The 24,916-nt window shown below is 36.3% G+C and overlaps 1 protein-coding gene across 2 annotated transcripts in view; it reads right to left on the bottom strand.

Moving 5' to 3' along the window:
• LOC122811395 overlaps nucleotides 1-24,916 on the bottom strand; it is a gene marked incomplete at its 5' end in the record, with an annotated part of 129,684 nt that overhangs the window by 92,849 nt on the left and 11,919 nt on the right.

Here is a 24,916-nt window from a genome sequence, read left to right as displayed (position 1 = left end):
AAGGGAAAGATTTCAGGTCAAATTTGGCTAAACCGGTAGAAATTACACTGTATATGCAGGACTGAAGAATACCTACATTGCATTAAAGAAAAATAATGTGACACAGTCTCCTCGGATGGTATTAGAATTGGCTTGGTTTTAAGGAACTGAAAAGAAAGAAGGGATTAGTTTTCTGGTTTCATGACATTTTTTTAGATGAACTGAAAGATACAGTTCGCCATCAAGTTTGAAAATAACTGGAATAATCAATTGTAAATATGGATCACAAACAAGTTAGAGACAAAGACAGCCATTAAAATCTGAAAATTCCAAATATTGTTACACTCTTAGTTGACCAAGTAAGATGCTCAATCCGGTCTCTAAGAGATGCTGGCACTGCCAGTCTGATAAACCAACAGGATGGATCCATGTATTTTGGAATTGTTAGAATACTGGAAAGTACCGTAGGATAGGATAGAATAGAATGTGGCTGAATACAAAAATATTTACCATAATGACATATTTCTTAGGAATCCAAACAGGAAAAGGTCAAGGACAAACCGGGATCTGATGTACACTAACGTTAATAGGGAAGCACACAAAAGTTAGAAATCAATAAATTCCCACAAAAGGTGATGTTTTGGGACTAATCCAACAAACTGCCAATCAAGAAGATTTGATTAGGAGAGCATTGGGGAGTATATGGCTCAGGAAAAAAGACAGTAGATGGGTATGAGTATACGAGAATTTATGGGTTAGTAAATCTGACCTAAAGAGCAGGGTCAAGTCTGACCCTTTACATATTACTGGACTCTTAGATACGTACATGATTGAAGGTACGATGAATCAACTTGTAAAAGACAGACATAAGGAAACTGGACATTAAGTTTAAATTTTTGGTCCATAAATTTAGTTTGGTAAACTCTATTCTTAATTGGAACAGAAAAATCTAGAGTATGACCATATAAGCTTTGTGATTGGAACGTGTTTTTGAATAGCAGTTGGTAAAGTTTGATTTTCAAAATGACAGACTAAGATTGTAAACTCTGCTTCTCATCTGGATCTCCTGTAAAATTTGTGCCGGAAAGTTGAGGCATACTTAAATATCATGCAGACAGTTGCCAGAGGAAACACAGATGGTGGACCATGCATGAGGACATTGCAAGATGTATGTTAGATATTGACTAAGAGAAGTGTGGGAAAAGAAAGTATGGAAGATGTATAAATGAGGAAGGCATTCATTTCTTGTGATGTAATATTACTACACAAGATGGATACAGGACAGGCATTAATCACTTGCCTGAAAACATGAGAAAATTACTCCATCATCAGCTCCCTTTGCCTCATCTTCTACATGGGGTCAGGGTGTTGTGTCAGTCGCCATCTCTCTCAATTCAATGCCACTCTCCTACCTTCTTCGATAGTCATGTCTGACCGTTACAGATCTTCTCTCAAACAATTGATCCATCTCTATGCTGGATACCTTTGCTTCTTCTTGCCTGTCCCAAATCTTCTTCACCATATTGTGTTCTGCTTTTCTGCACATGTACCCAAACCACTGCAATATGTTATCTTTGAACTTCTCTGCAAATGGAGCTACTTTGGCTTCTACTCTGATGTTCACATTTCTTTGTTGGTCCCACAGTGTGTATCCTACCCCACTGTTTCAGGCACTTCCTTTCCATCACCTCTAATGTCTTCAAGTATTCTAGCGTCACTCCCCACGTTTCTGTACAATCCAGTAGTACTGGATGCACCACAGTTTTGCACACCTTACTTTTCAGCTTCTTTGGCATTCTTTCGTTCTACATTATCCTGACACTGCCATTTGGCTGTAGCCTCTCTGATTCTAATGTTGACATCTTCATTCAGACTTTCCTTCTGCTCAATTACCCATCCGAGGTGTTCAGACTTTCCTTCTGCTCAATTACCCATCCGAGGTGTTCAGACTTTCCTTCTGCTCAATTACCCATTCGAGGTGTTCAGACTTTCCTTCTCTTCGATTACCCATCCGAGGTATTCAATGTTAACTTGTTTAACTATTTCCCTTTTTCTCAGTTCTCAGTTTCTTTTGATTTCTCCATTTACTCCATTCCATCCAATGTGTGTTCAGTTTTGCATTCTGTTCCCCTATTGTTTGCCGAAGACCCTGTTCCAAGTCTGTCTGTAATGCTACATCTGCACACAGCAACTTTGTTGATCTGTCCCCTCTGAACCTGTTTGCTAATGTAGTCCCATCACCAGTATGAACAGCAGTGGGCTTAAAGCTGAACCCTAATGACCACTCCCACTGGGAATCACTCGGAGTCTAAACACTGTTCATACTTGTGTCATTGAGTCTTTGTATATAGCCTGAATTAACTCTAACAATGTTTCCTGGACTCTAAACCATCACAGGACTGCCCAAATCAGCTTTCTTGGGACCTTGTCATATGCTTTCTACAAGTCTAGAATGGCCAGTTGGACTCTTTCGTCATCTCTAGCTTCTTCTCAACTGTCTCACTGCAAACACTGGGCCATTTGTGCCACATCTTAAGCTGAATCAGAACTGCTCATCTCCAGTCTTACTTTCTACTAATCTGCATATTTGTTAATCAACCTCCCCAGAACTTTCATGCAGTGTGACAAGAGTGGGATACCTCCGTCTCCTTTACACATGTACACCAACACTGGTAATTGCATTACAATTTGTAATAAACTCCAAATACTTCATGTTTTGAAAGCTTGAATACATAAAGCGAATAGCAGCAGGAGCTAAAACACTTTGTAAAGATCAATAGCCAAGAAACCTCTAGTTGCAGTAGCAGCATAGGAGAGCTATCAGTCACTGTGAAGGTCTCAAAACCAGCTTAGACAGGATACTATTAAATTTGCACTTCACAGACCAGGGAAACAAAGTAACAACTTGAATTAAGCACCAGGTACCCAAGATATTACAGCTATACCTTTTATTAAAATATTATACACAACAGCAGCAAAACAGACACTGCAAGATACCCAATAGAAATCGGAGTATTAGTCTATATAACTGACTATCCCTATCAGATATTACAGAGACAGCAGCTTAATATACAAATTTACTCTCCAACTCACAGGAAACATTTGCAATTCCTACCCAGTTGTGGGCGTTTATTTGAGCAGTAAATTCTCTTTCCATTACTAAAATAGTTAATAAAAAGGTAAAAAACTAGTGTTCTATATGATTCTCAAATTTATTCTGATATTGTGGTGAACAGTGAAGGCCATGCGAGACAACCTGCCAAAGATCAAATAAACAATGCCAAGACAATGCCCTTTAATACCAGTATTCACTTAACTTCTACAGACACCTTTGGCATTAAAATCTAGAGTAATACAGACTAGAAACAAACAGCAGAAATGCTGCACCAGTCATTTGGGATACACCTTTCTCTCCATGCTGCCATTTCTCACCATATTGCCATTTCTCTCCATACTGCCATTTCTCACCTAACTCACTAAACATCTTGACCTCATCTGAGCTGGCTTTCCTTGACTTAGTTTTCCTTAGTGTTGTTCTTTCTTCTACTATGATGGGCTCCTCTTTTTTTTCATTGTAGACTGTGTCTGGGGCAGTAAAGCTTCTATTTTTTTTTCATTCAGAAGCTGCTGAAAATTTCCTTTCCAGTTGTCTCTGTTTTTACCTTGCAACTTGACAAAGTTTCTTTGTGCCATCTGCAGAGTCCCTTTCCAGAAGCTGGTATAGTACCTCTGATGCCTTGTTCTTCACAACTGCAATCACTCTCATAGCATATTTTTTTTAGCCAACCAGTACTCTTTCTTAGACTGGTAAGTCTTTTCTGTTTACCACTTTTTCTTGCACGTCTTTCTCTTGATGACTTCCTGGACTTCTGCATTCCACTAGCTTTGCTTCTGTATCTTATTTCTATACCCGGGCTCATCCACATCTCTGTTCTACAGTCCTCATGCATGCTGTTTTAAGGTGCTACCATTATTCTTCAACTCCTATTTCCTCTTCTTTCTGAGGGGTTAGAGCCCTGATCAATTCCTTAAACTGCTGTGCTTTCTCTCCAGCCAACTTCCACGTCCTCAACCTAGTCTCAATGTTGACCTTGGAGCCTTATCTGACTAGTGCTTGAAGCCGATTCTGGCAACCAGTAGTTTATGTTGTGGGCTGACTAAATGACTTTGCAATTACTGATTCTATCCCAGTGCCCTTTCCTTACCAGGAGGAAGTCTATGTGAGATGCATGTTGGCCAGTCTTGTATGTGATCTTGTGACACTCTCTTTTGCTGAACCCATGTTTTGGCCACTATAGAGTCATTTTCCAGACAAAAGTCTAAAATGTACTTTCCTTCATTATTCCTGCTGCCCCATCCAAGAGGACTCAAGCAGTCCTTATATCCTATTCGATCTAAATAGGTTACATGTTGCCCACTCTTATATGTGATCATGTGACAGTCTCTCTTGCTGTTTTAGCCTGCAATGGTTTGTGCAGCTAATTTAAATAGACATCTTTCTGTTTTGATTGACATCTCTTGCTAGATATGCAGTCAAAGGCTTAGTCAAAGCCAGGGTGGAAGTTGATGGTTCAATACTCCTGAGGAAAAGTCTGGAATGGTTGTTGGAGATGGATTAGTTGATATAGTGAATGTACAGGAATTTTCATAGAGAAGTTTGATTAATTGTAAGAAATTGCAAAATTACATTCCTCCAGTACTAATAGTAAGTACTTCCAATTAACTGAATCAAATGCACTATTGATATCCAGACTAACCAAAATCAGTTCTTTTTTTTTGAATTATTAGTATAATCAGTTATTCGTAGTATTCTCCTGAATATTGTCATAGGTGCTCCTGATAACAAAATAATGGTACTGTAATAACTCCAGACACAACCACCAGACTTTTAGGTGTAACAATAGATCATAATCTAAAATTTGACACACATATCAACCCAACCATTAAATCAGGTAATAAACAACTTGGTTTCCTCTACAGACTTAAACCCTATCTCACTTCTAGCTAGGACTGCTATTGCCCAAACTCACTTAATCTCCATCCTTCTCTATGCATCCCCAATCTATACCAACTTATCCAAAAATAATCTTCATAAGTTGGAAACAGCCTAGAATAACATAGCTAGATTTGCCACTGGTGCCCCTTTTCGAACCAACCACTGCCAAAATCTTAAATTGCTAGGACAGCTGGAATTGCAAAGCCAGATTCTTTTCCAGCAACTTACTACAATACACAAGATCTTACACCATCCCACAGATACACCCGTACTCTCTACCCTCATCTGCCCATATAAAAATCTAACAACCCTTCGATCAGCTAATAAGGTACTAGAAGCTACCCTAAAGTCTAACAACAAATCTGGAGATAGCTTGTTCTCAAACTCTATTGGTAACTATTGGAACACTCTTCCAACTAAACAGTCCTTTCTTCTACCCCACTTTTCAAGAAGCAATTAAGAATCGTCCTTAAAGCCCAATGGCTTTGCCCATGCACAAAACCTGACTGACACTTTCTCCCCTAGCAGGACCATTCTTTACTATCTATCTTTAGCATGCTATTTCAGGTGCTCTGATATTCTCTATTAATTCCTACTGTAGTAGCTCACCTCCTAAGGTTTGGTAAACTTTATAAACAATGTTACCCTAAAAAAAATGTTTTATTAATCCTTTTACTCAAACTTTTTAACTTATTTAGTCGGGTATGTTGGTATGTTACTGTAACAGTGCTATATAAATGTTCCTGTATTTGAAATGCTTTACCTGTCTGACATTATCTGTATTGTATATGGTCAAGATTTCAGTTTTGTAAATTGTCTTAATGTGGCGCTTTTCTCCCCGGGTCTCTGCTGAAAATGGATATACATCCAGTCGGACTATCCCGGTCAACAAATGTAAAATAAATAAATAAATACATACAGGGGTGTTATGTAGGAGGCATAGAATAAGGAAATACCAATTTCATTATTAAATGTAGATTACACAATATTCATGGTGTCTATGCCTCTAGAGTAAAACCATTTCTTCCATTGTTGATAAACAATGATCAGACTAGGTTTATAATGAACAGGAGCATCTATGACAAAATCAGGAGAATAGTACAAATAACTGATTATAATAACAATTAAAAAAGAAATAACTGATTTTGGTTAGTCTGGATATCAATAGTGCATTTAATTCAGTTAATTAGAAGTACTTACTATTAGTACTGGAGGAATGTAATTTTTTCAAACAATTTCTTACAGTTAATCAAACTTCTCTATGAAAATTCCTTTGCATACATTAAAATAGGCTCATATACTTCCCAATCAGTCATGATTACTAAAGGTACTAAACAGGGCTGTCCCTTATCCCCATTGCTTTTTCTCTAGTTATGGAACCTTTTGCAAATGATACAAGATCAAATAAAAAAGGCATACTAATAAATAATGATTTAATCCCCAAAACACAATTATTTGCAGATGACATCCTATTAACTGACTGAATGCAATTCTTCTCATACTACAGTATTCCAAGCTATAGAAATAGTCCAGAAGAAATCAGGACTTTGTTTTAATGAGAATAAGACTAACATATTACCTGTTAATTATAATATTAATAAAATAGATACGAAATTACATAAATACATTGTGAAAGATGGTAAAATCACTTACTTGGGTATAATCTGGTCTAATATTAAAGCTATGACAACTCGATTATAATAACAATAATTATAATAACACATTTCATAAAACAAACTCTTAATAAATGGAATACTTTTTTCACATTGGAAGACTCTACTTAATTAAAATGATTTTCCTTCCTAAAATTCTATATATAATACAATCTTTATCCCTCCCACTTCCTCCAAAAATATAACATAGTATAATTCTTTGTTTCTGAGATCTTTATGGTTTCCTAACAAACCTAGACTGGCTTTAAACCATCAAATTAGAGATTGGACATTGGGTGGTGTTGGTCTTCTAGATTTAGAATTATATTCCTTATCCTCAATTGTTAAGACAATAATTTGTTGGTTAAATAACAAATATAATGTGAAATGGAAAGATATTCAGGGAGGTATTTGGTGTAAATCCAACAATTTAAACAAAATCATATACTAAAATTGTTATCAATAAATTTCATTCGTCAGTAAAAGACTATTTTACAGAAAACAAAAACAACCCAGTTAACTCTTATTATAATACGATGATAACCTCCTTAAAAAATGTCATTTTCAGGAACCCTGAATACAAAGCATGAATTTTCTTTGCATTTCCAATTGCCTACAATCCAAATAGTATTAATACATTTAATTTAACAATGACTACATTTAAAGACAAAAACCTGTTATACTGGTATCAATTACTAGACAATGGGAAGTTACAAAATGATGACCATCTCATTAATAAGTATGAGTTAAGCAAAGACATGGTTAGAAATTCATAACTGTAGGCAATTAGTTGAACACATGATTAATCTAATGCAACAAATAGAAAGAAATTGTTTCCCCATATTCATTGATTTACTCATTATTCTAATGCACCAGAATATCTTTGTAAGGGGACTTCTATCTAATTTATATCTCTCTCTCAGGCCCATAATAGAGTACAATGCCCCTTTTGGGATGTACCTCACCAGACACCTGCAGCAACTAGAAAGACCCCAAAAGTACCTCACCAATATATATATTGGAATTGTTTTAGACTTAACAATAACTCCCCAAGTGAAGATGATAGTTTACTCCAATCTTCAAAACAAACTACTTCATCACTAAGGGGAGGATATTTTCTTAGAAGGTTTACATAGAACCTTTATCACACCACATTGCTGCAGCCATGTCAGACTCCAAACCAGTTACAAGTGGCGTCCCACAGGGCTCAGTCCTGGGACCTCTCTTGTTCGGTATATATTTCTCGGAGGCACAGGCCAACACGGAAGGACTGTGGTTAACCAAGTTCGCAGATGACTGCAAACTGGGCGCCATAATAGACTCCCCAGCTGACACAAGTATCCTCCAAAAGGGTCTCATGGAAACTGATAACTGGTGCCAGAGCCATGGCCTCAAGCTAAACGCCAAAAAGTGTATAGTCATCCCCTTTGGCAAAAACAAAGTGCCCCCAAATTACCACATAGGTGGTAATCCATTAAGTACAGAAGAAGTAATTAGGGACCTGGGGACCCAAGCTGATAGCAATCTCTCATTTGACAACCACATGGCCAAAGTGGTTAGAAAAACCTTCTATATAGCCCACCTAATCATGAAGGGATTCACATCTAGATCAGGAGAGGTCATTGTGCCTCTTTACTCATCCCTCATCAGGCCCATAATAGAGTACAATGCCCCTTTTGGGATGTACCTCACCAGACACCTGCAGCAACTAGAAAGACCCCAAAAGTACCTCACCAAGAGGATCAAAGGGCTCAAACAGATGCCATATGCTGCCCGGTTAAAGAAACTCCAGCTCTACTCAGTTGCATACCGCCTGCTTAGAGGCGATCTGTGCCTGACGTATAAAGCCATGTCCAACCCAGAATTAATGGACATGCTGCACCTCAGAAAATCCAAATCCCATCGAGCTACGCACTCGAGGGACTTGAACCTCAGCACTGAAATAAATAAGACATGCTGTAGGGACAGATTCATAACCCAGAGGCTCCCTTCACTCTGGAATAAAATCCCAGTCCAAGTTAGGCAGAGTCCCTCACTAACTCTCTTCAAGAGGAATCTTGATGAGTGGATGGGAGATCGTAGGTTTACCCCGGGTAACACTTCTGTGTCACTGTTAGACAGAGGCACAGTAAACTAACCTCGAAAAAGGGCATAGTAAAATGGGTGGCGAAAGCCAAACACACTCTGGCTAGGCTTACAAATGCCCTAGGGCAGATAGCCTAGTATGAACCTATGAACCTATAAAGCTGAACTGATGTATAATAAAGACACAGGATGCTGGAGATATACACTAAATGTTAAAGCTTACTGGCAGCATACGTATTTATGATTGTATAAAGCTAAAAGCATATCGGGATAATATGAATTCTCTTTTACAATCTGTTTTTAATGATACATTTATGCTGACCAAATCTCTTATTTGAGACACCTATTCCCACTTGTGTCACAAAAATAAAATACCCTCTATTATGAAGTATCTTAACATTAGCAAGAAAAGTCATCACCTAGAACTGGAAGATTCAGACTACTCCTACTATGAAGGAATTTGTTTGGTAACTGAAGTCCATCATCTTGAACTTATGATCAAAACAAGAACATCTACAAATCACCTCTTTGTATAATTCATGGTTGAAATTCAAAGAACTGCTGGATAAACAGACTTTAATAACTAACAACTACTCTTATTACATTTCTTTTTCTGTTTAAAAAGCTTTGTTTTATAGCAGACATCATTGCAAATAGTTATTTTACTTGTAGTTTATTACTGTTCTTTTAAATATGTATATTTGTTTTATAATATTTCTATTATCATATATTAATGTTTTGTTGTCAAAATTTCTATTAAAACAATTGAGAAAAAAAAAGGAAATAGTCTTAGGTTGAGGGAATAGTCTTAGGACAAGTAAGGGTCCAGATAGATACAAGGTAAGTTGTTTCAAAGTTTTTATTTCAATAGTGAACAGTTTGATACATAGTGGGGATGCGAGTGGGGACTGTAATCTCATACTCCAGAATAAGGCAGGAATATTGTTTGTCTAGAAGGAGCAACAGTTATAGTGTCATATATTTCTGTTTGGGGATCTTAGAATTGCTTGAGTTCAGCTGAGAGATGTATCATTTAGTGAGAGACTGGGAGGATTTTGCCATGTGCAGTTACCTGCTAAACGGATAAAGCAATACAAAGCAAAATAATGAAAGCAGAATTCTTTTATGTGGAGGAAAACTCAGAGGATTTAGTGGTTAAAAGGGATGCTAGTGAGATAGAGAGATAAGAGAGAGTGGGCCATGTTTAGAAAGGAAGAAAAGTATTTATGGGTTGGATGGAGTTTAAGGTGGTTGGATTACATAGTGGGAAAAGGGTGAGATATAGGAGCAGGAGAGGTAGCAGTTATGAAGGGAATTAGATAGGATGAAGAAGAGGATTTAGATTTCTAGGGTGGATAGAGACAGGCTTCAGCAGACTGGCTTCAGGAAAGATTGAGGAGACTGACTCATTTAGGATATAGATTGAAATTAAGCTACATAGATGTGCATGCTGGTAGAAGTAAAACCTTTGGCTTATAAGATTTATATTTTATTCCTTCCCTACACATCATGGTGAGTAACACTCCTCATCCATGAATATAGGCAGAGATATTAAATAAGTGTGCCTGCCTCCTCTTTTGTGTTTATTATTAATTTTGCTTCTCTTCCTGCAGCTGACCATCACCTACCAGCAGCTCTTCAAGTTGATCCCTCATTCACCGGGTCAACTGAGCTCACCTTAGTCAATAATGAAACTGACCAGAGTCTGAAGCAGTCGAAGAGACTGAAGACACTGGAGCAACTTCAAACTGCTGCCGGGGAGTGTGCCCTAACTCTGCTCTACCCCATACCAGCCTTGGAAGATACACAGTTGCTACCTACTGGAGGCACAGGCATGTTTTTGCTTGTATGCAGCCTCCAGATCACAGCTTTACCAAGTGGAGTGTGGAGTTCACCTGGTTGTTAATGTTGCAATCCTAGTCAACCTCTCTCTCACCCGGAAAGGTGATCCAGCATCAGCCACTCATTCATTCCAATCTTCCACCATCCATTCCCACAGCATCTGTGCCGCTAATCAAACCCAGGTTTTCTGGGGTGCAGTAAAAGCTTTATCAAACTGCACTGTGGCACCAGACTGCATATATTTGGTGCAAAGGAGGAGGCTGGTGGTGAGAATAGATTGAAGAGAGTTAATACAACAGGATCGTAACTTACTTGTTGAAGATTTCATGTTATTATTGTGGAATGTCTAGCTTACTGGTTTATTAGTGTATTTGTAAACAGTTTGATTTGAAGTATCATACAGAGAAATGAGTTATCTGTGCTTGACACTAAAAAGGTGAGGGTAAAATATTTGACAGTGAAGGTTTACTCTTCTTGGGGATGATGCTGCAGTAATGAGCCTGGAGAGGCTAAAGTATAAAATAGATTCCTTGCCGGATAGGCGAGTCAAGTAGGTTGTATTTTGTCTCTGTAAGAGCTGAGATACATAAAAATTATAATCTTGTTTTATGTAGTGCATTCTTCCTGGAATATCACTATTAGATTGAGTGAACAAATGTGTTACAAATCTACATGTGTTGCATGAGAATTTTGTCTGGTGGTGGAGTGGAGATCTTTGAGGAAGGATACACTTAATGGGGAAGTTGATGTGGTGTGCCTGATATTGCTAGATATTTTGCAGTGGTCAAGCTAACTAAACTGAAATGGGTGTTAGAAGATCCACCAAAAGGTAGATTACATGCAAGAAATGGCAGACTAGCAAATTAACAACAAAAATGGCATGGAGAGCAAGTAGGATTGGAAACTAACAGATTATGGTGAAGTGAGTAGATTATATGGCCAGAAGGTACAATCCATTTGAAGATATCTGACATGGTGTTGGAAGATTTGTAATGAGAAGAACAATTCCATGCAAAGGTTGTGGGTGAAATGGGGGATAAAGGGTAGGCAAATGTACTTAGGATGTGGGTGGGTCAGTATTGAAAAAGCTATTTAAAAAAAAAAGAAGATTTGTGAGGTTTAAGATTGCTTGTGGTTGGAAGAAGCTACAAGCCCAATAGGGACAGAAGGATAAAACAGTGGCGTAGGCTAGGAGAGAAGTAATGAGGGGATTATGGGCCAGTGGAAATGCAACTGAACCCCCAAATAAGGCATATAGAGACTTAAGTGACAAGGGTAGTTTTCACAAGCTTAAAGGGGGGTGATTGTTAGAGTGTGATGAGTGGAAGGTTGACATGAAGCAGAAGAAACAGATTTATTTATCCTTTGTTGACCGGGTTAGTCCCACTAGGCCAATGACCTGTTTTCAGGGGAGACTCAAGGTGGTATTCATTCTGACTAGGGAGGAATTTTGCCAGGGCATTGGGAACTTCCCCTACTCTTGGTAGTCGGAGGAAGGTTTTCTGTGTTACACATCCTGACTTCTTGTTTCCTGACCAGGCACAGAGGCAAGCCAGGAGGAACAGAAAGAAAATATGACCGATTCAGCTTTGGCTGAAAAAGAAGTGAAGGTTGATGAAAATGTAGCTGAAATGGTAGAATCGTTCCACGAAGGAAGGAAGGAACACCACTCAAAAGACAAGATAATTTATTTTATTAACACACTTCTGGTACCTCAGCCTCTCACCTTCTCATGGAATACTTTTCTAATACAATCCTTGGATGTGTATTGAATTAATTTGTTGTTTATTCCACGAGAATGGGGACCACTGAACCATCAGGTACCGTATTCCAGTACCCTGTTTGCTGACCTGATTCGTGATCGTGAGCTCAGACTGGCTTCTGTAGATCCCTGGGCTTCTACTGCTGAAAGTAGTCATTGGAGAGGCTCAAGATAAAAGAAGTAACTGTTTATGAATTGAGACTACTAGAGAAGTGCGTTTTGCTTAACATTACTCCAAGGGGCCTTCGTATTGATCATTTACCAGCTGGGGACTTTAGAGTGTGATCTCTTGGCTGAATGGAAACAGACCTCGGAGTGTACACTTGCCTGGTTATGTATACTCATTAAGAGGAACGTTAGCAGTCTTGAAAAACTGCGGGGTAAGATTACTTCATTACAGAATAATTTATTAAGGGAAATCTCCCCCCAAAGGTATCAAAAACTTTTTGGTGATGTCAATATGAGTGTTCAAAAGGCTGAGGCAAGTATTATTGAGAGGAAGAGAAAAACTGTCTCCGGGACATAAATGACTTTGAAAAGAACTTGGTTTATGTTCATTTACGTAGGGGACGCACGAACAGTTTGAGATCAGGGAAACAGACTGTATATGGCGTCCGTGACTCATCGGCACATTCTGGGGAACAGAGCATTGGCAGGAAACGCATTTCTTTTGAAGAAACAAGTTCAGAAGATACTTCTCAACCAAAAAACATTATGAGGGGGCAGCAGCCAGTCCAGCAGCAAGTACAACCAAAGAGGGCAAGTGGAAAGAACAACAAACTGAAGTAAGACTATGTACTCTTGATCCTGCTGTATCCGATAGACATTTGAACTTTCTTGCTTCTAATTCAGAGGACATTATAGTAATTTATGAACATGTTAACTCAGTTTCTGAGTTATGTGAAAATGTTCATTACAGTGGGGAAAATCAAGAACTGAAAATTGTTAATTTAACAAATGTGGGCATTTCTGAGTATGCTGAGAAAGTACTTTTAAGGGGGGCAAAATTCATTCCTACAAGAGTTCCGTTTCTTGCTGATATTATTTTGGATGTTAAAAAGTTTTGCCGTAAATTAAATCTGAAGGCATTTTTTCATGCCAAACAGGAAACCATGGTTAATGATGTAGTTAATGTAAGTGTAAACAATGTAAATTATGTGTTTTCTGATGAAGATGATTTGCTCAATTTAAGTATTCATGACACTGAAATGTTTCAACAATGTGTGGAGTTTGGTGATGGGAACATGGGTGATTATGCCGAGTCCAATGTTGAACAAGAACCGTTTTACTGGTTATGGACATCTTGATATGCCCAAGTTAGTTTTAGACAGTACCTTCATGCCCCCTAGATCAAGCAGTGCTATAAATGTATTTGAAAATTTGGTATGTAAAAAAAGTAGAGAATTGTTTTGGTAATTTTGTAAAGAATTTCTGTTCCTATAACCTTAGCAGAAGGGAATGGCAGGCTTTTCAGGAATTACGGTCTAATTTGAATAAGGTTGTTTTTAAAGTGGCTGACAAATGGGGTAACTTGGTAGTGATGAACACTGGCCAATATAATGAAAGGTTGTTGAAAATACTGTCTGAAGAGGGTCATTATGCTAAGTTACAACATAAGTGAGATTCTGGAATGTAGGGAAAGGGTAGGTTTTTTGAAGAGCAAGGATGTTAAGAAGTTAATTGTTAAGACACCTAGGCATCCTTTTATATATGCCATCCCTAAGATCCATAAAGACCTTTCCAACCCCCCTGGTAGACCTATTATTTCAAGAAGTGGATCTTTTTTGGAAAATGTTAATATTTTTTTAGATTTTCATCTCGAGGCATTTGACTATACCACCTTCCCATATAAAAAACACTCATGAAGTGTATCAAGCTCTTTACTATTTTGAATGGAAAGAAAATTATTTTTGGGGAACGGTGGATGTAAATGTCTTGTATACCAACATTGATAGAAGATGGGGTATGGAAGCCATGGCTAAAAGACGGGGGAAGGACCCCGATCAGCATTTGTACTTGCCCTTCTTGAGTTTTGTTTAACTCATAATTATTTTAAATGGAAAAATTATTTCTTTTTACAAAAGAAGGGCACAGCAATGGGGGCAGCTTTCACACAATCTTACACTATCATTTACATGGGGGATTTTGAAAGGCAATTTATGATGCTGGAAAAATATTTTGTGAACAATGCAATTTATTACAAAAGACACAGATTTGTTGTTTATTGTTTATTTGTAAAGGTAGTGAAGAATTTTTGGAATTTATGGGTTCTCTTAACAATCCGCATAGTCTAAGATTCACTTGGAGCACAGACAGATATAATATTCCACTTTTAGTTTTTTATGTTGATGCTAAAAGGATTCAGCACAGACCATTTAGGAAACCAACAACCGTTAATAATGTTCTATATGTCACTAGTATGCACCCTCCCCACCTAACTGAGTCATTGCCATATGGAGAATTTAAAAGGATTTTTAATAATACCTCTGAAGCAAGGTATAAAGAGTTTTGTATAAATGAGGTATAGGATAGATTGTGAATCAGAGGTTATGATGAGAGGGTACTCCAGAAGGCAAGGGACAAAATTTTGGGTGAGATGGGAGGTCATACCAGGTTATCGTGGGCTATAGTGCAAGAGATGTCATGAAGAAGAAGAATGATAGTGACGAAAGATTGTTTTTCGTCACCAGATATTTGAATTTTATTTTCCCCTATTTTGGAAAGGATAGTAAGGCAGGCTTGGGAAATTGTTAGTGAAGATAATTCTATTGTTTTTTTGTTTCCAAAACATATTGTTAATCTTGAAGATTGAATAAGAGAATTTTGAACCATGAAGGTTATTATATGGTGGAAACTGTTCAGTGTGCCACCGGGTCAGGAATTTACTTGGGTGCAATTAAAGTCCGAATTCTAGAACATTTAGGTGATATTAGGAGGCAAAAGTTAGAAAGCTCAATAGCTACCCATTTTTTGGCTAAACACAAGGGTTCAGATAGCAGTTTGTTTTTCAGTGTTTTAGCATGACCGAATGGCAACAGGGGAAATTTTAAAAAAGAATGAAATAGACTTGAGAGTAGGCTGATCATCAATTTTCATACGCTGTTCCCCAATGGAATGAATTTAGAGAATAATCTGACTGTTTAAAAAGAGGAAACAAGTATGCATTTAAAAATGTAGACAGTATTTAACAATGTGAAAAATATAGTTGGATATAAAGTAATTTTTAATATTATGGTTATAAACTTGGTCGTGTGGAAAAGTGCAATTACTCAAAGTCTATGAATTTTTGCATATTGGGTTAATTAATTAATTGATACTGGAGATGTATTAGAAAAGTATTCCATGAGAAGGCAAGAGGCCGAGGTACCAGAAGTGTGTTAATAAAAGAAATGATCTCGTCTTTGAGTGGTGTTCCTTCCTTCATGGAGCTTATGTTTTTTGTGGAGCTGTTTTCCTTGGATGTGTATTGAATTAATGGTAGAATTGCTTCCAGAAGTTTTTCTAATGCTGTGGGCACACAGTGATATTGGAAGAAAATGAGATTGTAGCTGTAACAGAGATGGATTCAGAGGGAAAAATTGCAGAGGAGAGACTGTTTGAAAGAGAGGCAGTTACCTCTGAGAAATGCATAATTTCAACCCTCCAATCCGGAGGGTTGTGGGATGATTATTTGGAAGAAATGGTAAACCAAAGTGAACCAGAAAGTGCAGCAGCATTTCATGGAATGATATCATGGACAAAATAGAAAAAGAAAAAGGAGAAGAGACTGTGCCAGAAAACGTTCAAGAGACAAAAACGTAAGCACAAACTGTGGGAGAAGGAGCAAAAAAGAAATATAAGAAACAAAAAGTATATAGTACATGTGAGCTGTAAAATAGAAGAAAGTTTGGACAGGTATAAAGTTTGGGACTCTGTCATAGCACCTCTAGGTGTCAAAGCAAAAGAGGTAAGAGCATTAATTTTAATTAATAAAGAGACTTTTTGTGACTTGATATTTGAGACTGGGCAGACCATGGAAAATTTTTTGGGGGCATATGAACAAAAGGAAAATATTTATCCATAGTTAGAATACATCGTGCAAACTTTTTACAGACAAAAAGAAAAAAAAGAATGATGATCCAGTTTAGAAGCAAAAGAACTGAAAGAACATTTGTTAACTACATGTAAAGAAGTAATGGACACTACAAAAGTATATGATGAAAGAGGACTATGGACTGGGGGATGGGAATGTGGAGTAATACTGAAAATGGAAAATGATAAGGCTATGCATGTACCTAGTACTACTAAATGTTCATGGTAATAGGGGGTTTATGAAATACAGTGGTCAACCAACACTTGTTATTTTTGTGGAAATAATGATCATTTAATCAATGAATGTGATAAAAATTTTATTTATGTGATAAAACAAGGCATAATGCAAAAAATGTGATTTAAAGTGCAAAAAATGTGGCAATACTAGTCATTCATGGCTAGAATGTGAAATGAATGTGCAAGAAAATACAGGCTAAAGAGATAGTAGAATGTGTTACATATGAAAATGTACAAAAAGATGCAACTGATAAACAGGTTATACATGAAGTTAAAGGAAATAAAAAGGAAAAAAGAAACAGAGGAGACAAGTGAGGAAGTGGAATGGTGCACAGTAAGAAATAAAAATAATTTGATAGGGAAAAGAGTTAAAGAAAGGAAAAGGAAATTCAAAAACATAATGCTTAGAGAAAATAAGAAAGGAAAGGGATAAACATGTCATTATACTAACTGTTCTAAAAGCTGAAAATATTAGCTTTAAATGTGAACAGTATGAAAAATCTTAAAAGGAGAATAGGTACATAAATGGTGTGCTGCAGTAGATGCACATATTGTTTTAGAAGGAATAAAATTATTAACAGCGAAAGAAAGAACACAAACTGAAAAACTTTGGAATTGTGTGGTAGTTTGGAACATGGAGAAAAAAACATGTTCAGGCATATGTATATTATGTCAAGAAAGCATTAAAATGTTAGATGTAACCATAGTGGAACTAGGCCAAACTACAGCAATAGACGCGAAATGGAAAACATGTGTGTATAGAATTATAGCTTTATATGCATATGTAACAAAAAGAGAGAGAAATGATGTTTAAAAATATTCTTGAATATGTTTGTGTAAATATGGACATTATAGTGGTGGGTGAGTTTAATTGTAATTTAAGGAAAAATAAGAGCAATTGTGATGTTAAAATGGCTAAAGACATTGTGAGAAGTGGAAAGTTAACTGTATGGGAGAATAACCAGTGTACCTATAAAATGAAAGAAATTAGGGCAGAAATTGATTATTTTTTTAATATCGGATAGTTTAAAAGTTATAAAAAAGGAATTAAGTATGCTGGATTTAGTATGCTGGATTTTCAGATCATGTGGCAATATGGGATAAAGTACAGGAAAATGAAGAATATATAAGAATAGTAAAAGGAATAAAGAGAATTAATGAAAACAAATTAGATTTAGAAGAGAAAAGAACTTGTGGAATTAGGGAAAAATCATACGAATACGAGGGAGTTTTATGACAATTGGACTGTTTGGTGGCTTGAAAAAATATAAAAAGTAAGCAAATAAGAATATGTATTGGAATTATTTGTTAAGAGAGAAGAAAACATTGAACAAATTTATAAAGGTGAAAAATTAAATAAGGAAGATCATGAGTATTTAGAACAGAAAATAACCATGAAAGAATTGAATGAAATTCTAAAAGACATTAACATGAATTCTGCAACAGGACTGGGCAGAATTGAATATGGTATGTATAAAGAAATGAAAGACTGGCAAAAAAATATTTTTTTTAGAAGTTATGAATTAATGGTTAGAAACTGGAATTAAAGAAAAAGATATGTACATGAATTATAAAATTTATATTTAAAAAAGGAAATAAAGAGGAGATAAAAAACTAGAGACCTATAACATTGAATAATACAGATTATACATTTTTTAGGAGAATAATAACAAAAAGGTTACAGAAAAAAATGGATAGAATATATGACCAAAATGTATTTGGAAGAAAAGGAAGTCAAGAGTTATTATGGATAATAAGAGAAATAACTGGTGATATCATAAATAAAAATGTAGAAGTGAAGGTTATAATGGGGTATATAAGTAAAGCTTGTGATAATATTCAATACAAGTCATTATGGGGAATTTTGCAGGCATATAATGTAAGCAAAAAATATTACAATTAATAAAATCTGTTTATGAAATGAACTATGTGAAACTAAATGTAAATGGCTGGATTGGGGAAGAAATAAAAATAGAATGTGGAATAAAGCAGGGCTGCCAGCTAGTAGTGTAATTTTCTCATTAGTTATGAATGTAATAGTGAAGGAAATTAATAAAATGTCAAGTAGTGGTGGGTACAAAATGATGAAGGAAGTACAATTGCTAATAATGTATAAATATGCAGATTATATTATATTAATTGCTAAAAATAAAGTATGGATGGAAAAAGTAAATGAAAAATTATGTACAAAATTTAAAAACAATGTTTTTTAAGTATAAATAAGGAGAAAAGTAATGGATTTGAGTTTGAAGGCATGATAGGAGGTATTGAGTTCAATGAAAAATATATTAGGAATAACATCTGGAAGGAATGAATACAGACGACAACAATGGGATAATGTACTCAAAAAAGCGCACCTGTTGAACACCATGGTAATTGGAAAAATTGCTTATGTTGCTAACATCTATAGGTTTCCTATCAAGTATGAAAAGGAATTAATGAGGATTACATTCTCTTTTATATGGGGCTCTAGACTGAATCCAGTCAAAGAAGGGATTCTGTATAAGAAAGAAGAGCAAGGAGGTTTGGGTTTAATAAACCCTTAATTTTATATAAGGTATTAAAAGGAATTATGAAGGAAAATGAAACTTGATAAAAATTATACTACATTATAAATACAAATAATTGTGGGAAGAAATGGAAGTTAAAAAACAAAGTAAAAGCATTGTGAATGAAGAAATGAAACTAAAGAATATATGTGAGAAAAAAGTATTTTATTGTATTGATCCATAGAAAGACTTAGAAATAGATAAGAAAAAAGCCATAACAATGAGATATAATAACTATAAAAAGATTAAAGAATGTAATGATTTTTATTGTCCATTAGAAAATTGCCGGTTAAGGAAAATATGCCATACAAAAAAAGCAAGATAGAATATGTAATAAATGTGGAGAGTTTGAGACTACTGAGCATGTCTTTTTGAAATGTGAAAGAGTTGATAATTTGTGGAAAGAAATATGTAAAGATAATGGGGTGAAAAAAGTTTAACATTTTAACAAATATGGACATAACAGAATTTGGTTATTATGGTGCACACAAACAGGAAGAAGTGAAGAAAATGGACAGAGTAATATTTTATGGACTACATGGAATGAGACTAAATGAAATTAAATATAATGGAAAATGGACTTTAGATTTTGGAAAAAATAATGTAGTGGATGTGGATAACAGAGTGGGGGGAATGCTTATTTTGATTTTTATAATGCATGGAGATTTGCAAATATATGTAAATGTAAATATGTAAATATATCTACTGTATAAATCAATTAAAAAAACTACTCTTTGTATGTTTAGGCAACTATTAAGTGAACAATCAGATAAGAAAGAAAGGGGAATGGAAGAACTGGTTAGAGAAGACAGGAAAAATACTAGACAGCTAAGGGTAAGAGCAAGGAAATGATTGTTTAGTAATATTTCTCCTAAAGTTAAAAAAGGAAAGAAATAATGCTAGAATGATCTTAAGGTTAGAAGATTATCAATATCAAGTGAAATAAGAAAAATGATGAATTATTGTATAAATAAAAGTAGTTGGCTAACATAGAAAAAGTAGAGGTATTTCCATACTTGGCAAAAATTGTAAAACATGGCATGTGAAGAAGTTTATAGAAAAAACACTGATGAAGGTAATAACGTGGGGTGTGAAGAATTTTTCTGTTGAAGCAATTGAAAGTTTGCAAAGTAAGTTTGCTTAGGATGAATTAAACAGTTTATTTAAGCTATTAAAAGAGGGCTCATCACCAGGGAAGGATGGTATAGGTTATGATGCATATAAAAATAAATTTAACGAGCAGAGAAAATATTTTGTTAAAATATTGAACAAATGGTTTGAGAAAAAGGTACAGTAAAGTAGAATATATGTCAGTGGTGGCGGTGTCAGAGCCATGGTCTCAAGCTCAATGCCAAAAAGTGCATTGTTATCCCCTTTGGTAAAACCTCTGTACCCATGAACTACCACACAGGCTGCAGTCTTCTTAACACCGAATGTCTGATAAGAGACCTTGGGACCCAGGTGGACAGTAGTCTCTCCTTTGATAATCACATTGCCACAGTAGACAGGAAATCTTCTACATGGCACATCACAAAAGGGGTCTCATCCAGGAAAAAAAAAAGAGGTCATTGTTCCCCTCTACTTGACACTCATTAGACCCATTATAGAGTACAATGTCCCTTTTGGAATGTACCTCACAAGACATATGCAGCAGCTGGAAAGGCCACAGAAGTACCTCACAAAGAGAATTACTGGTCTCAAACAGATGCCCTACACTGATAGTCTCAAAAACTCCAGCTTTACTCTGTAGCTTATCGCCTACTCCAAGGTGATCTCTGCCTAACATATAAAGCTATGTCAAACCCAGAGCTGTTGGACATGCTACACCTAAAGAAATCCCAATCCCTCTGAACTACACGCTCTAGAGACCTAAACCTTGTCACCACAATAAACAGGACTTGCTGGAAGGATAGATCCCTGTCCCAGAGACATCCCATACTCTGGAACAAGCTACCCATCTATGTCAAGCAAAGTTCCTCATTAACACTCTTCAAGAAAAATCTTGATGACTGGATGGGAAATAGGAAATGCACCCCGGGGATCACTTCTGTGGCTCTGCTCGACAGGGGCACAGGAAATTAACTTTCTTGGGTTGGTGTAAGCCAGGGAACTTTGTTGGCTAGGCTTACTTAGGCCCTTGGACCAATAGCCTAGTACCTACCTATGAAAGTATTATAAGGTTTATATGGAAAAATGAGCAAAAATATAAAACCTGGAGGTCAATTATATTGAATAATGCAGACTATAAAGTATTAATGAAATATCGCAAAGGAGGTTTGAGAAAGTTATGGCCTGAAATGTAGAAGTCATGAATTAAAGAAATAAAGGAGGCAGTAGATTTATAGTGTATGGATGGAGTGGTGCCCATTAATGGAGGGAGATGTAAGAAAGGCATTATTATGACAGTCATAAATGTTTATGGGAAGTGTTGACGCAATATGAATTTATTAAAGACAGCATATAATAATAACAGGGCTAGAGTAACGTTTAATGAATGGTTTACTGAGCAGGTGTATGTGAAGAGAGGTGAACGGCAGGGCTGCCCTGTGAGCAATGCCGTTGCTTATGTTACGAGTGGTATATTGGGTGAGGGTGAATATAGATTACATAATTGTGTAGAGATACCTAATTTTTTTATCATATGCTGTTGATGTTATACTTATAGTAACAAATGAAAGCAACATGAAAAAATTGTGATATTAATGAATGATACATTTAAGAAAGTGGGATGACAGCTAAATAAAGACAAAGGTGTTTAGGTGACAACTAAAACTGAAGATATTTACTTTTTGGATCAAAATTGTTATAAGAAGCATTTTAAATTTGTAAATTGACATTGTGGAGTTACTTGTACAATACTACATAATTCTTTGCTAGTGTTATAAACACTGAAGTGTTTCTATTTGTTAGTTTATCTTAGGCCTTACTTTCCCAACTAATTTTTCACTAATACAGATTTAGTACCTACCAGCATACCCATACTCTTCCCTCCACACTCAAACCACACCACCAATAGTATCCAACCACCACTCATTCAAAAAAATGCATCTCAGACTGGGAATTTTGTTTTACACGCTCATACCTAACTTACATCACAACCATTCTTACTAACACAACATTAGAAAACATTGCATTCCATACAACACATAATTAAACAAAATCAAACACACCCTCAGATTTCACTATCACTGGCACATTATTTAAAGACAACTCAATACTACACATATACAAGTTTCACATAACCACTTTTTACACTAGAAAAATATCACTTAGATCCAACACAGAAGTATCTCACACTATTAAATATATACCGTTTATCACAAAGAAACTACTCACTTCAGGAGACATACACCCAAAGCCAGGACCACTTAACACTCTACTATCAACCAAACAAACCTCTGACCTATCAATACTTAATATCAACACTAGGAGTATATCTAACAAACTTCCTGACCTACATGCATTTTATAGCCCACTACTCCCCACACATACTAACCATTACTGAGACCTGGCTAAAACCAAACACCCAAGATGAGGAAATCCTTCCACCAGGCTATAATATATTAAGACAGGGTAGAGTAAGCAATAAGGGAGGTAGAATTACTATCCTGTTTAAAAGTACACTCAACATAAAACCCCTACAAACCCCTTTACCTAAATTTCAAAATGCAGAAATCTTCGGCTCAGTCCTATAAACACCACCAAAAAATCAATATACTCTGCTGTTACATTCCCTCAGGAAATAACTCCCCCACCATTGAAGAAATCCTACACTGGACTACAGATAATCTTCCACAGGAAACCATCCTACTAGATGACCTAAATACTGACTGATTAGCATGCAACTCTAACAACCCCCACCAATCTCTTTGGTTTTTCCCAACTCATCCAAGAACCCACTAGAATAGATAAAAAAAAAAAAAAAAAAAAATCTATACTAGACTGGATGCTAGTCAATTGCCCTAAACAAAACTACCAGATAGGATGCCTACCAGAACACTCTAAGTGACCATCTCTCCCACAGTCCTCCTTCGTAAACACACCAACTTAGCTAAGCCCATAGCTTTTAGACAAGTCAGAGATTACCGCAAACTAAATATACAGGATCTTAACTCCATTCTAAAACAATTTAACTGGGAACCACTTAAAACCCTAAGTTTAGACCAGGCTGTCGACTACTTTAACAGCACTTTCATTAATGTCCTAAATTTAGTCACACCCATTAGGAAAGTTAGAGTTAAGACAAACTACGCACCATGGCTAAATAGGGAGACAAGACCCCTACTGAAGTCTAGAGACAAGGCTTGGAAAATGTGGAAAAGAGAAAAGAGAAAACACTAGCCTATCCAAACAAAACTACCAACAATTCAGAAATCAGGCAAATACACAAAGCAAATTGGATAAACAGAATTATTTCCTTGCTGCCCAAAATAATCACTCAAAAGACCCTCAGACGTTTTGGCATACTATCAACTCATTGTTAAAACCAGGTAAAACCACTACTCCAACTCCCACCTCCACCAACAATACTAAAGACATAGCCTCCCAATTTAATCAACACTTTACAGAATCTATCCTGACTTTATCCTCCCAACTATCCAAAAACAAACTTTCAGATATCTCAACAAAATACCCTGATAACATCCCCTCCTTTACTCGCTCATCTGTTCTTGCCTCTACTATTAAAAAACTCCTCCTAAAACTGAAGCCTGCCACCGTTGCTGCAGACATTCTTCCTGCCAACGTCCTCAAAATAGCTTCTGAGACAATTTCTTACCTTGTATCCATCCTTATCAATCACTCCATACAGGAAGCCTACATCCCTCAACTATGGAAAGTTTCACATATTATTCCACTTCACAAAGGTGGTAATTCCTATAATTTCTCTAATTATCATCCAATTGCGATAATATCCCCTCTATCTAAACTACTTAAAATGTATATACTCTCAAGTAATGAATTTCCTAAACTCACACAATCTTTTCTCCTCTACACAACATGACTTTCGGCAACACCATAGCACAACTGCTCTTCTCTCTTTTACTAACCTGGTAAACCAACACAAACAAAAACAACTTTGTATCTGCTATATTTTTAGACCTCTCGAAAGCATTTGACATTGTCTCACACTCCCTACTTCTAGACACCCTTGCCTCTCTAGCCTTTGCCCCTCCAACTATTGCCTGGCTTAAAAATTATCTGTCAGATAGTAAACCTTGCCATTGGACAGACTGCTGCCTATCTCCTCTACTCCCAACAACCATAGGTGTACCACAAGGCTCTATATTAGGTCCTCTTCTTTTCTCGATTTTTACTAACAATCTTCATACTTCCAACCACCCTGCTACACTCATACAGTACAGAGATGATTCAACTCTTATCTGCTCTGCACCCTCACTTACCACGTTACAACTCACTCAGGATTCCTTTAGTTTAGTGGAAAGTTGGATTACTCAGATCCAACTTGTGCTAAATCCCAAAAAGACTAAATTGGTTCTTTTCACCCCCAACAAATCTATTCCTACCTCTCTATCCTTCTCAATCACTTCTAAAAATGGTGCTATTACCCCCTCTGAACTCACCAAACTCCTGGGTGTAGAAATTGACAAAAACCTACAGTTTGATGTCCACATTTCACAAACCATCAAAAAAGTCCATAAAAATGGGAACACTATACAGACACAAAAACTCTCTCTCAAAAAAAGCGAGAATCTCCCTAGCCCAAACCCATCTATTGTCCACT

Source organism: Protopterus annectens, chromosome 9.part0 (genome assembly GCF_019279795.1).
Source record: "Protopterus annectens isolate FY-2018-M chromosome 9.part0, PAN1.0, whole genome shotgun sequence".
NCBI classification, from domain to species: domain Eukaryota; kingdom Metazoa; phylum Chordata; order Ceratodontiformes; family Protopteridae; genus Protopterus; species Protopterus annectens.
This window is presented reverse-complemented; position numbering and strand designations above follow the sequence as displayed.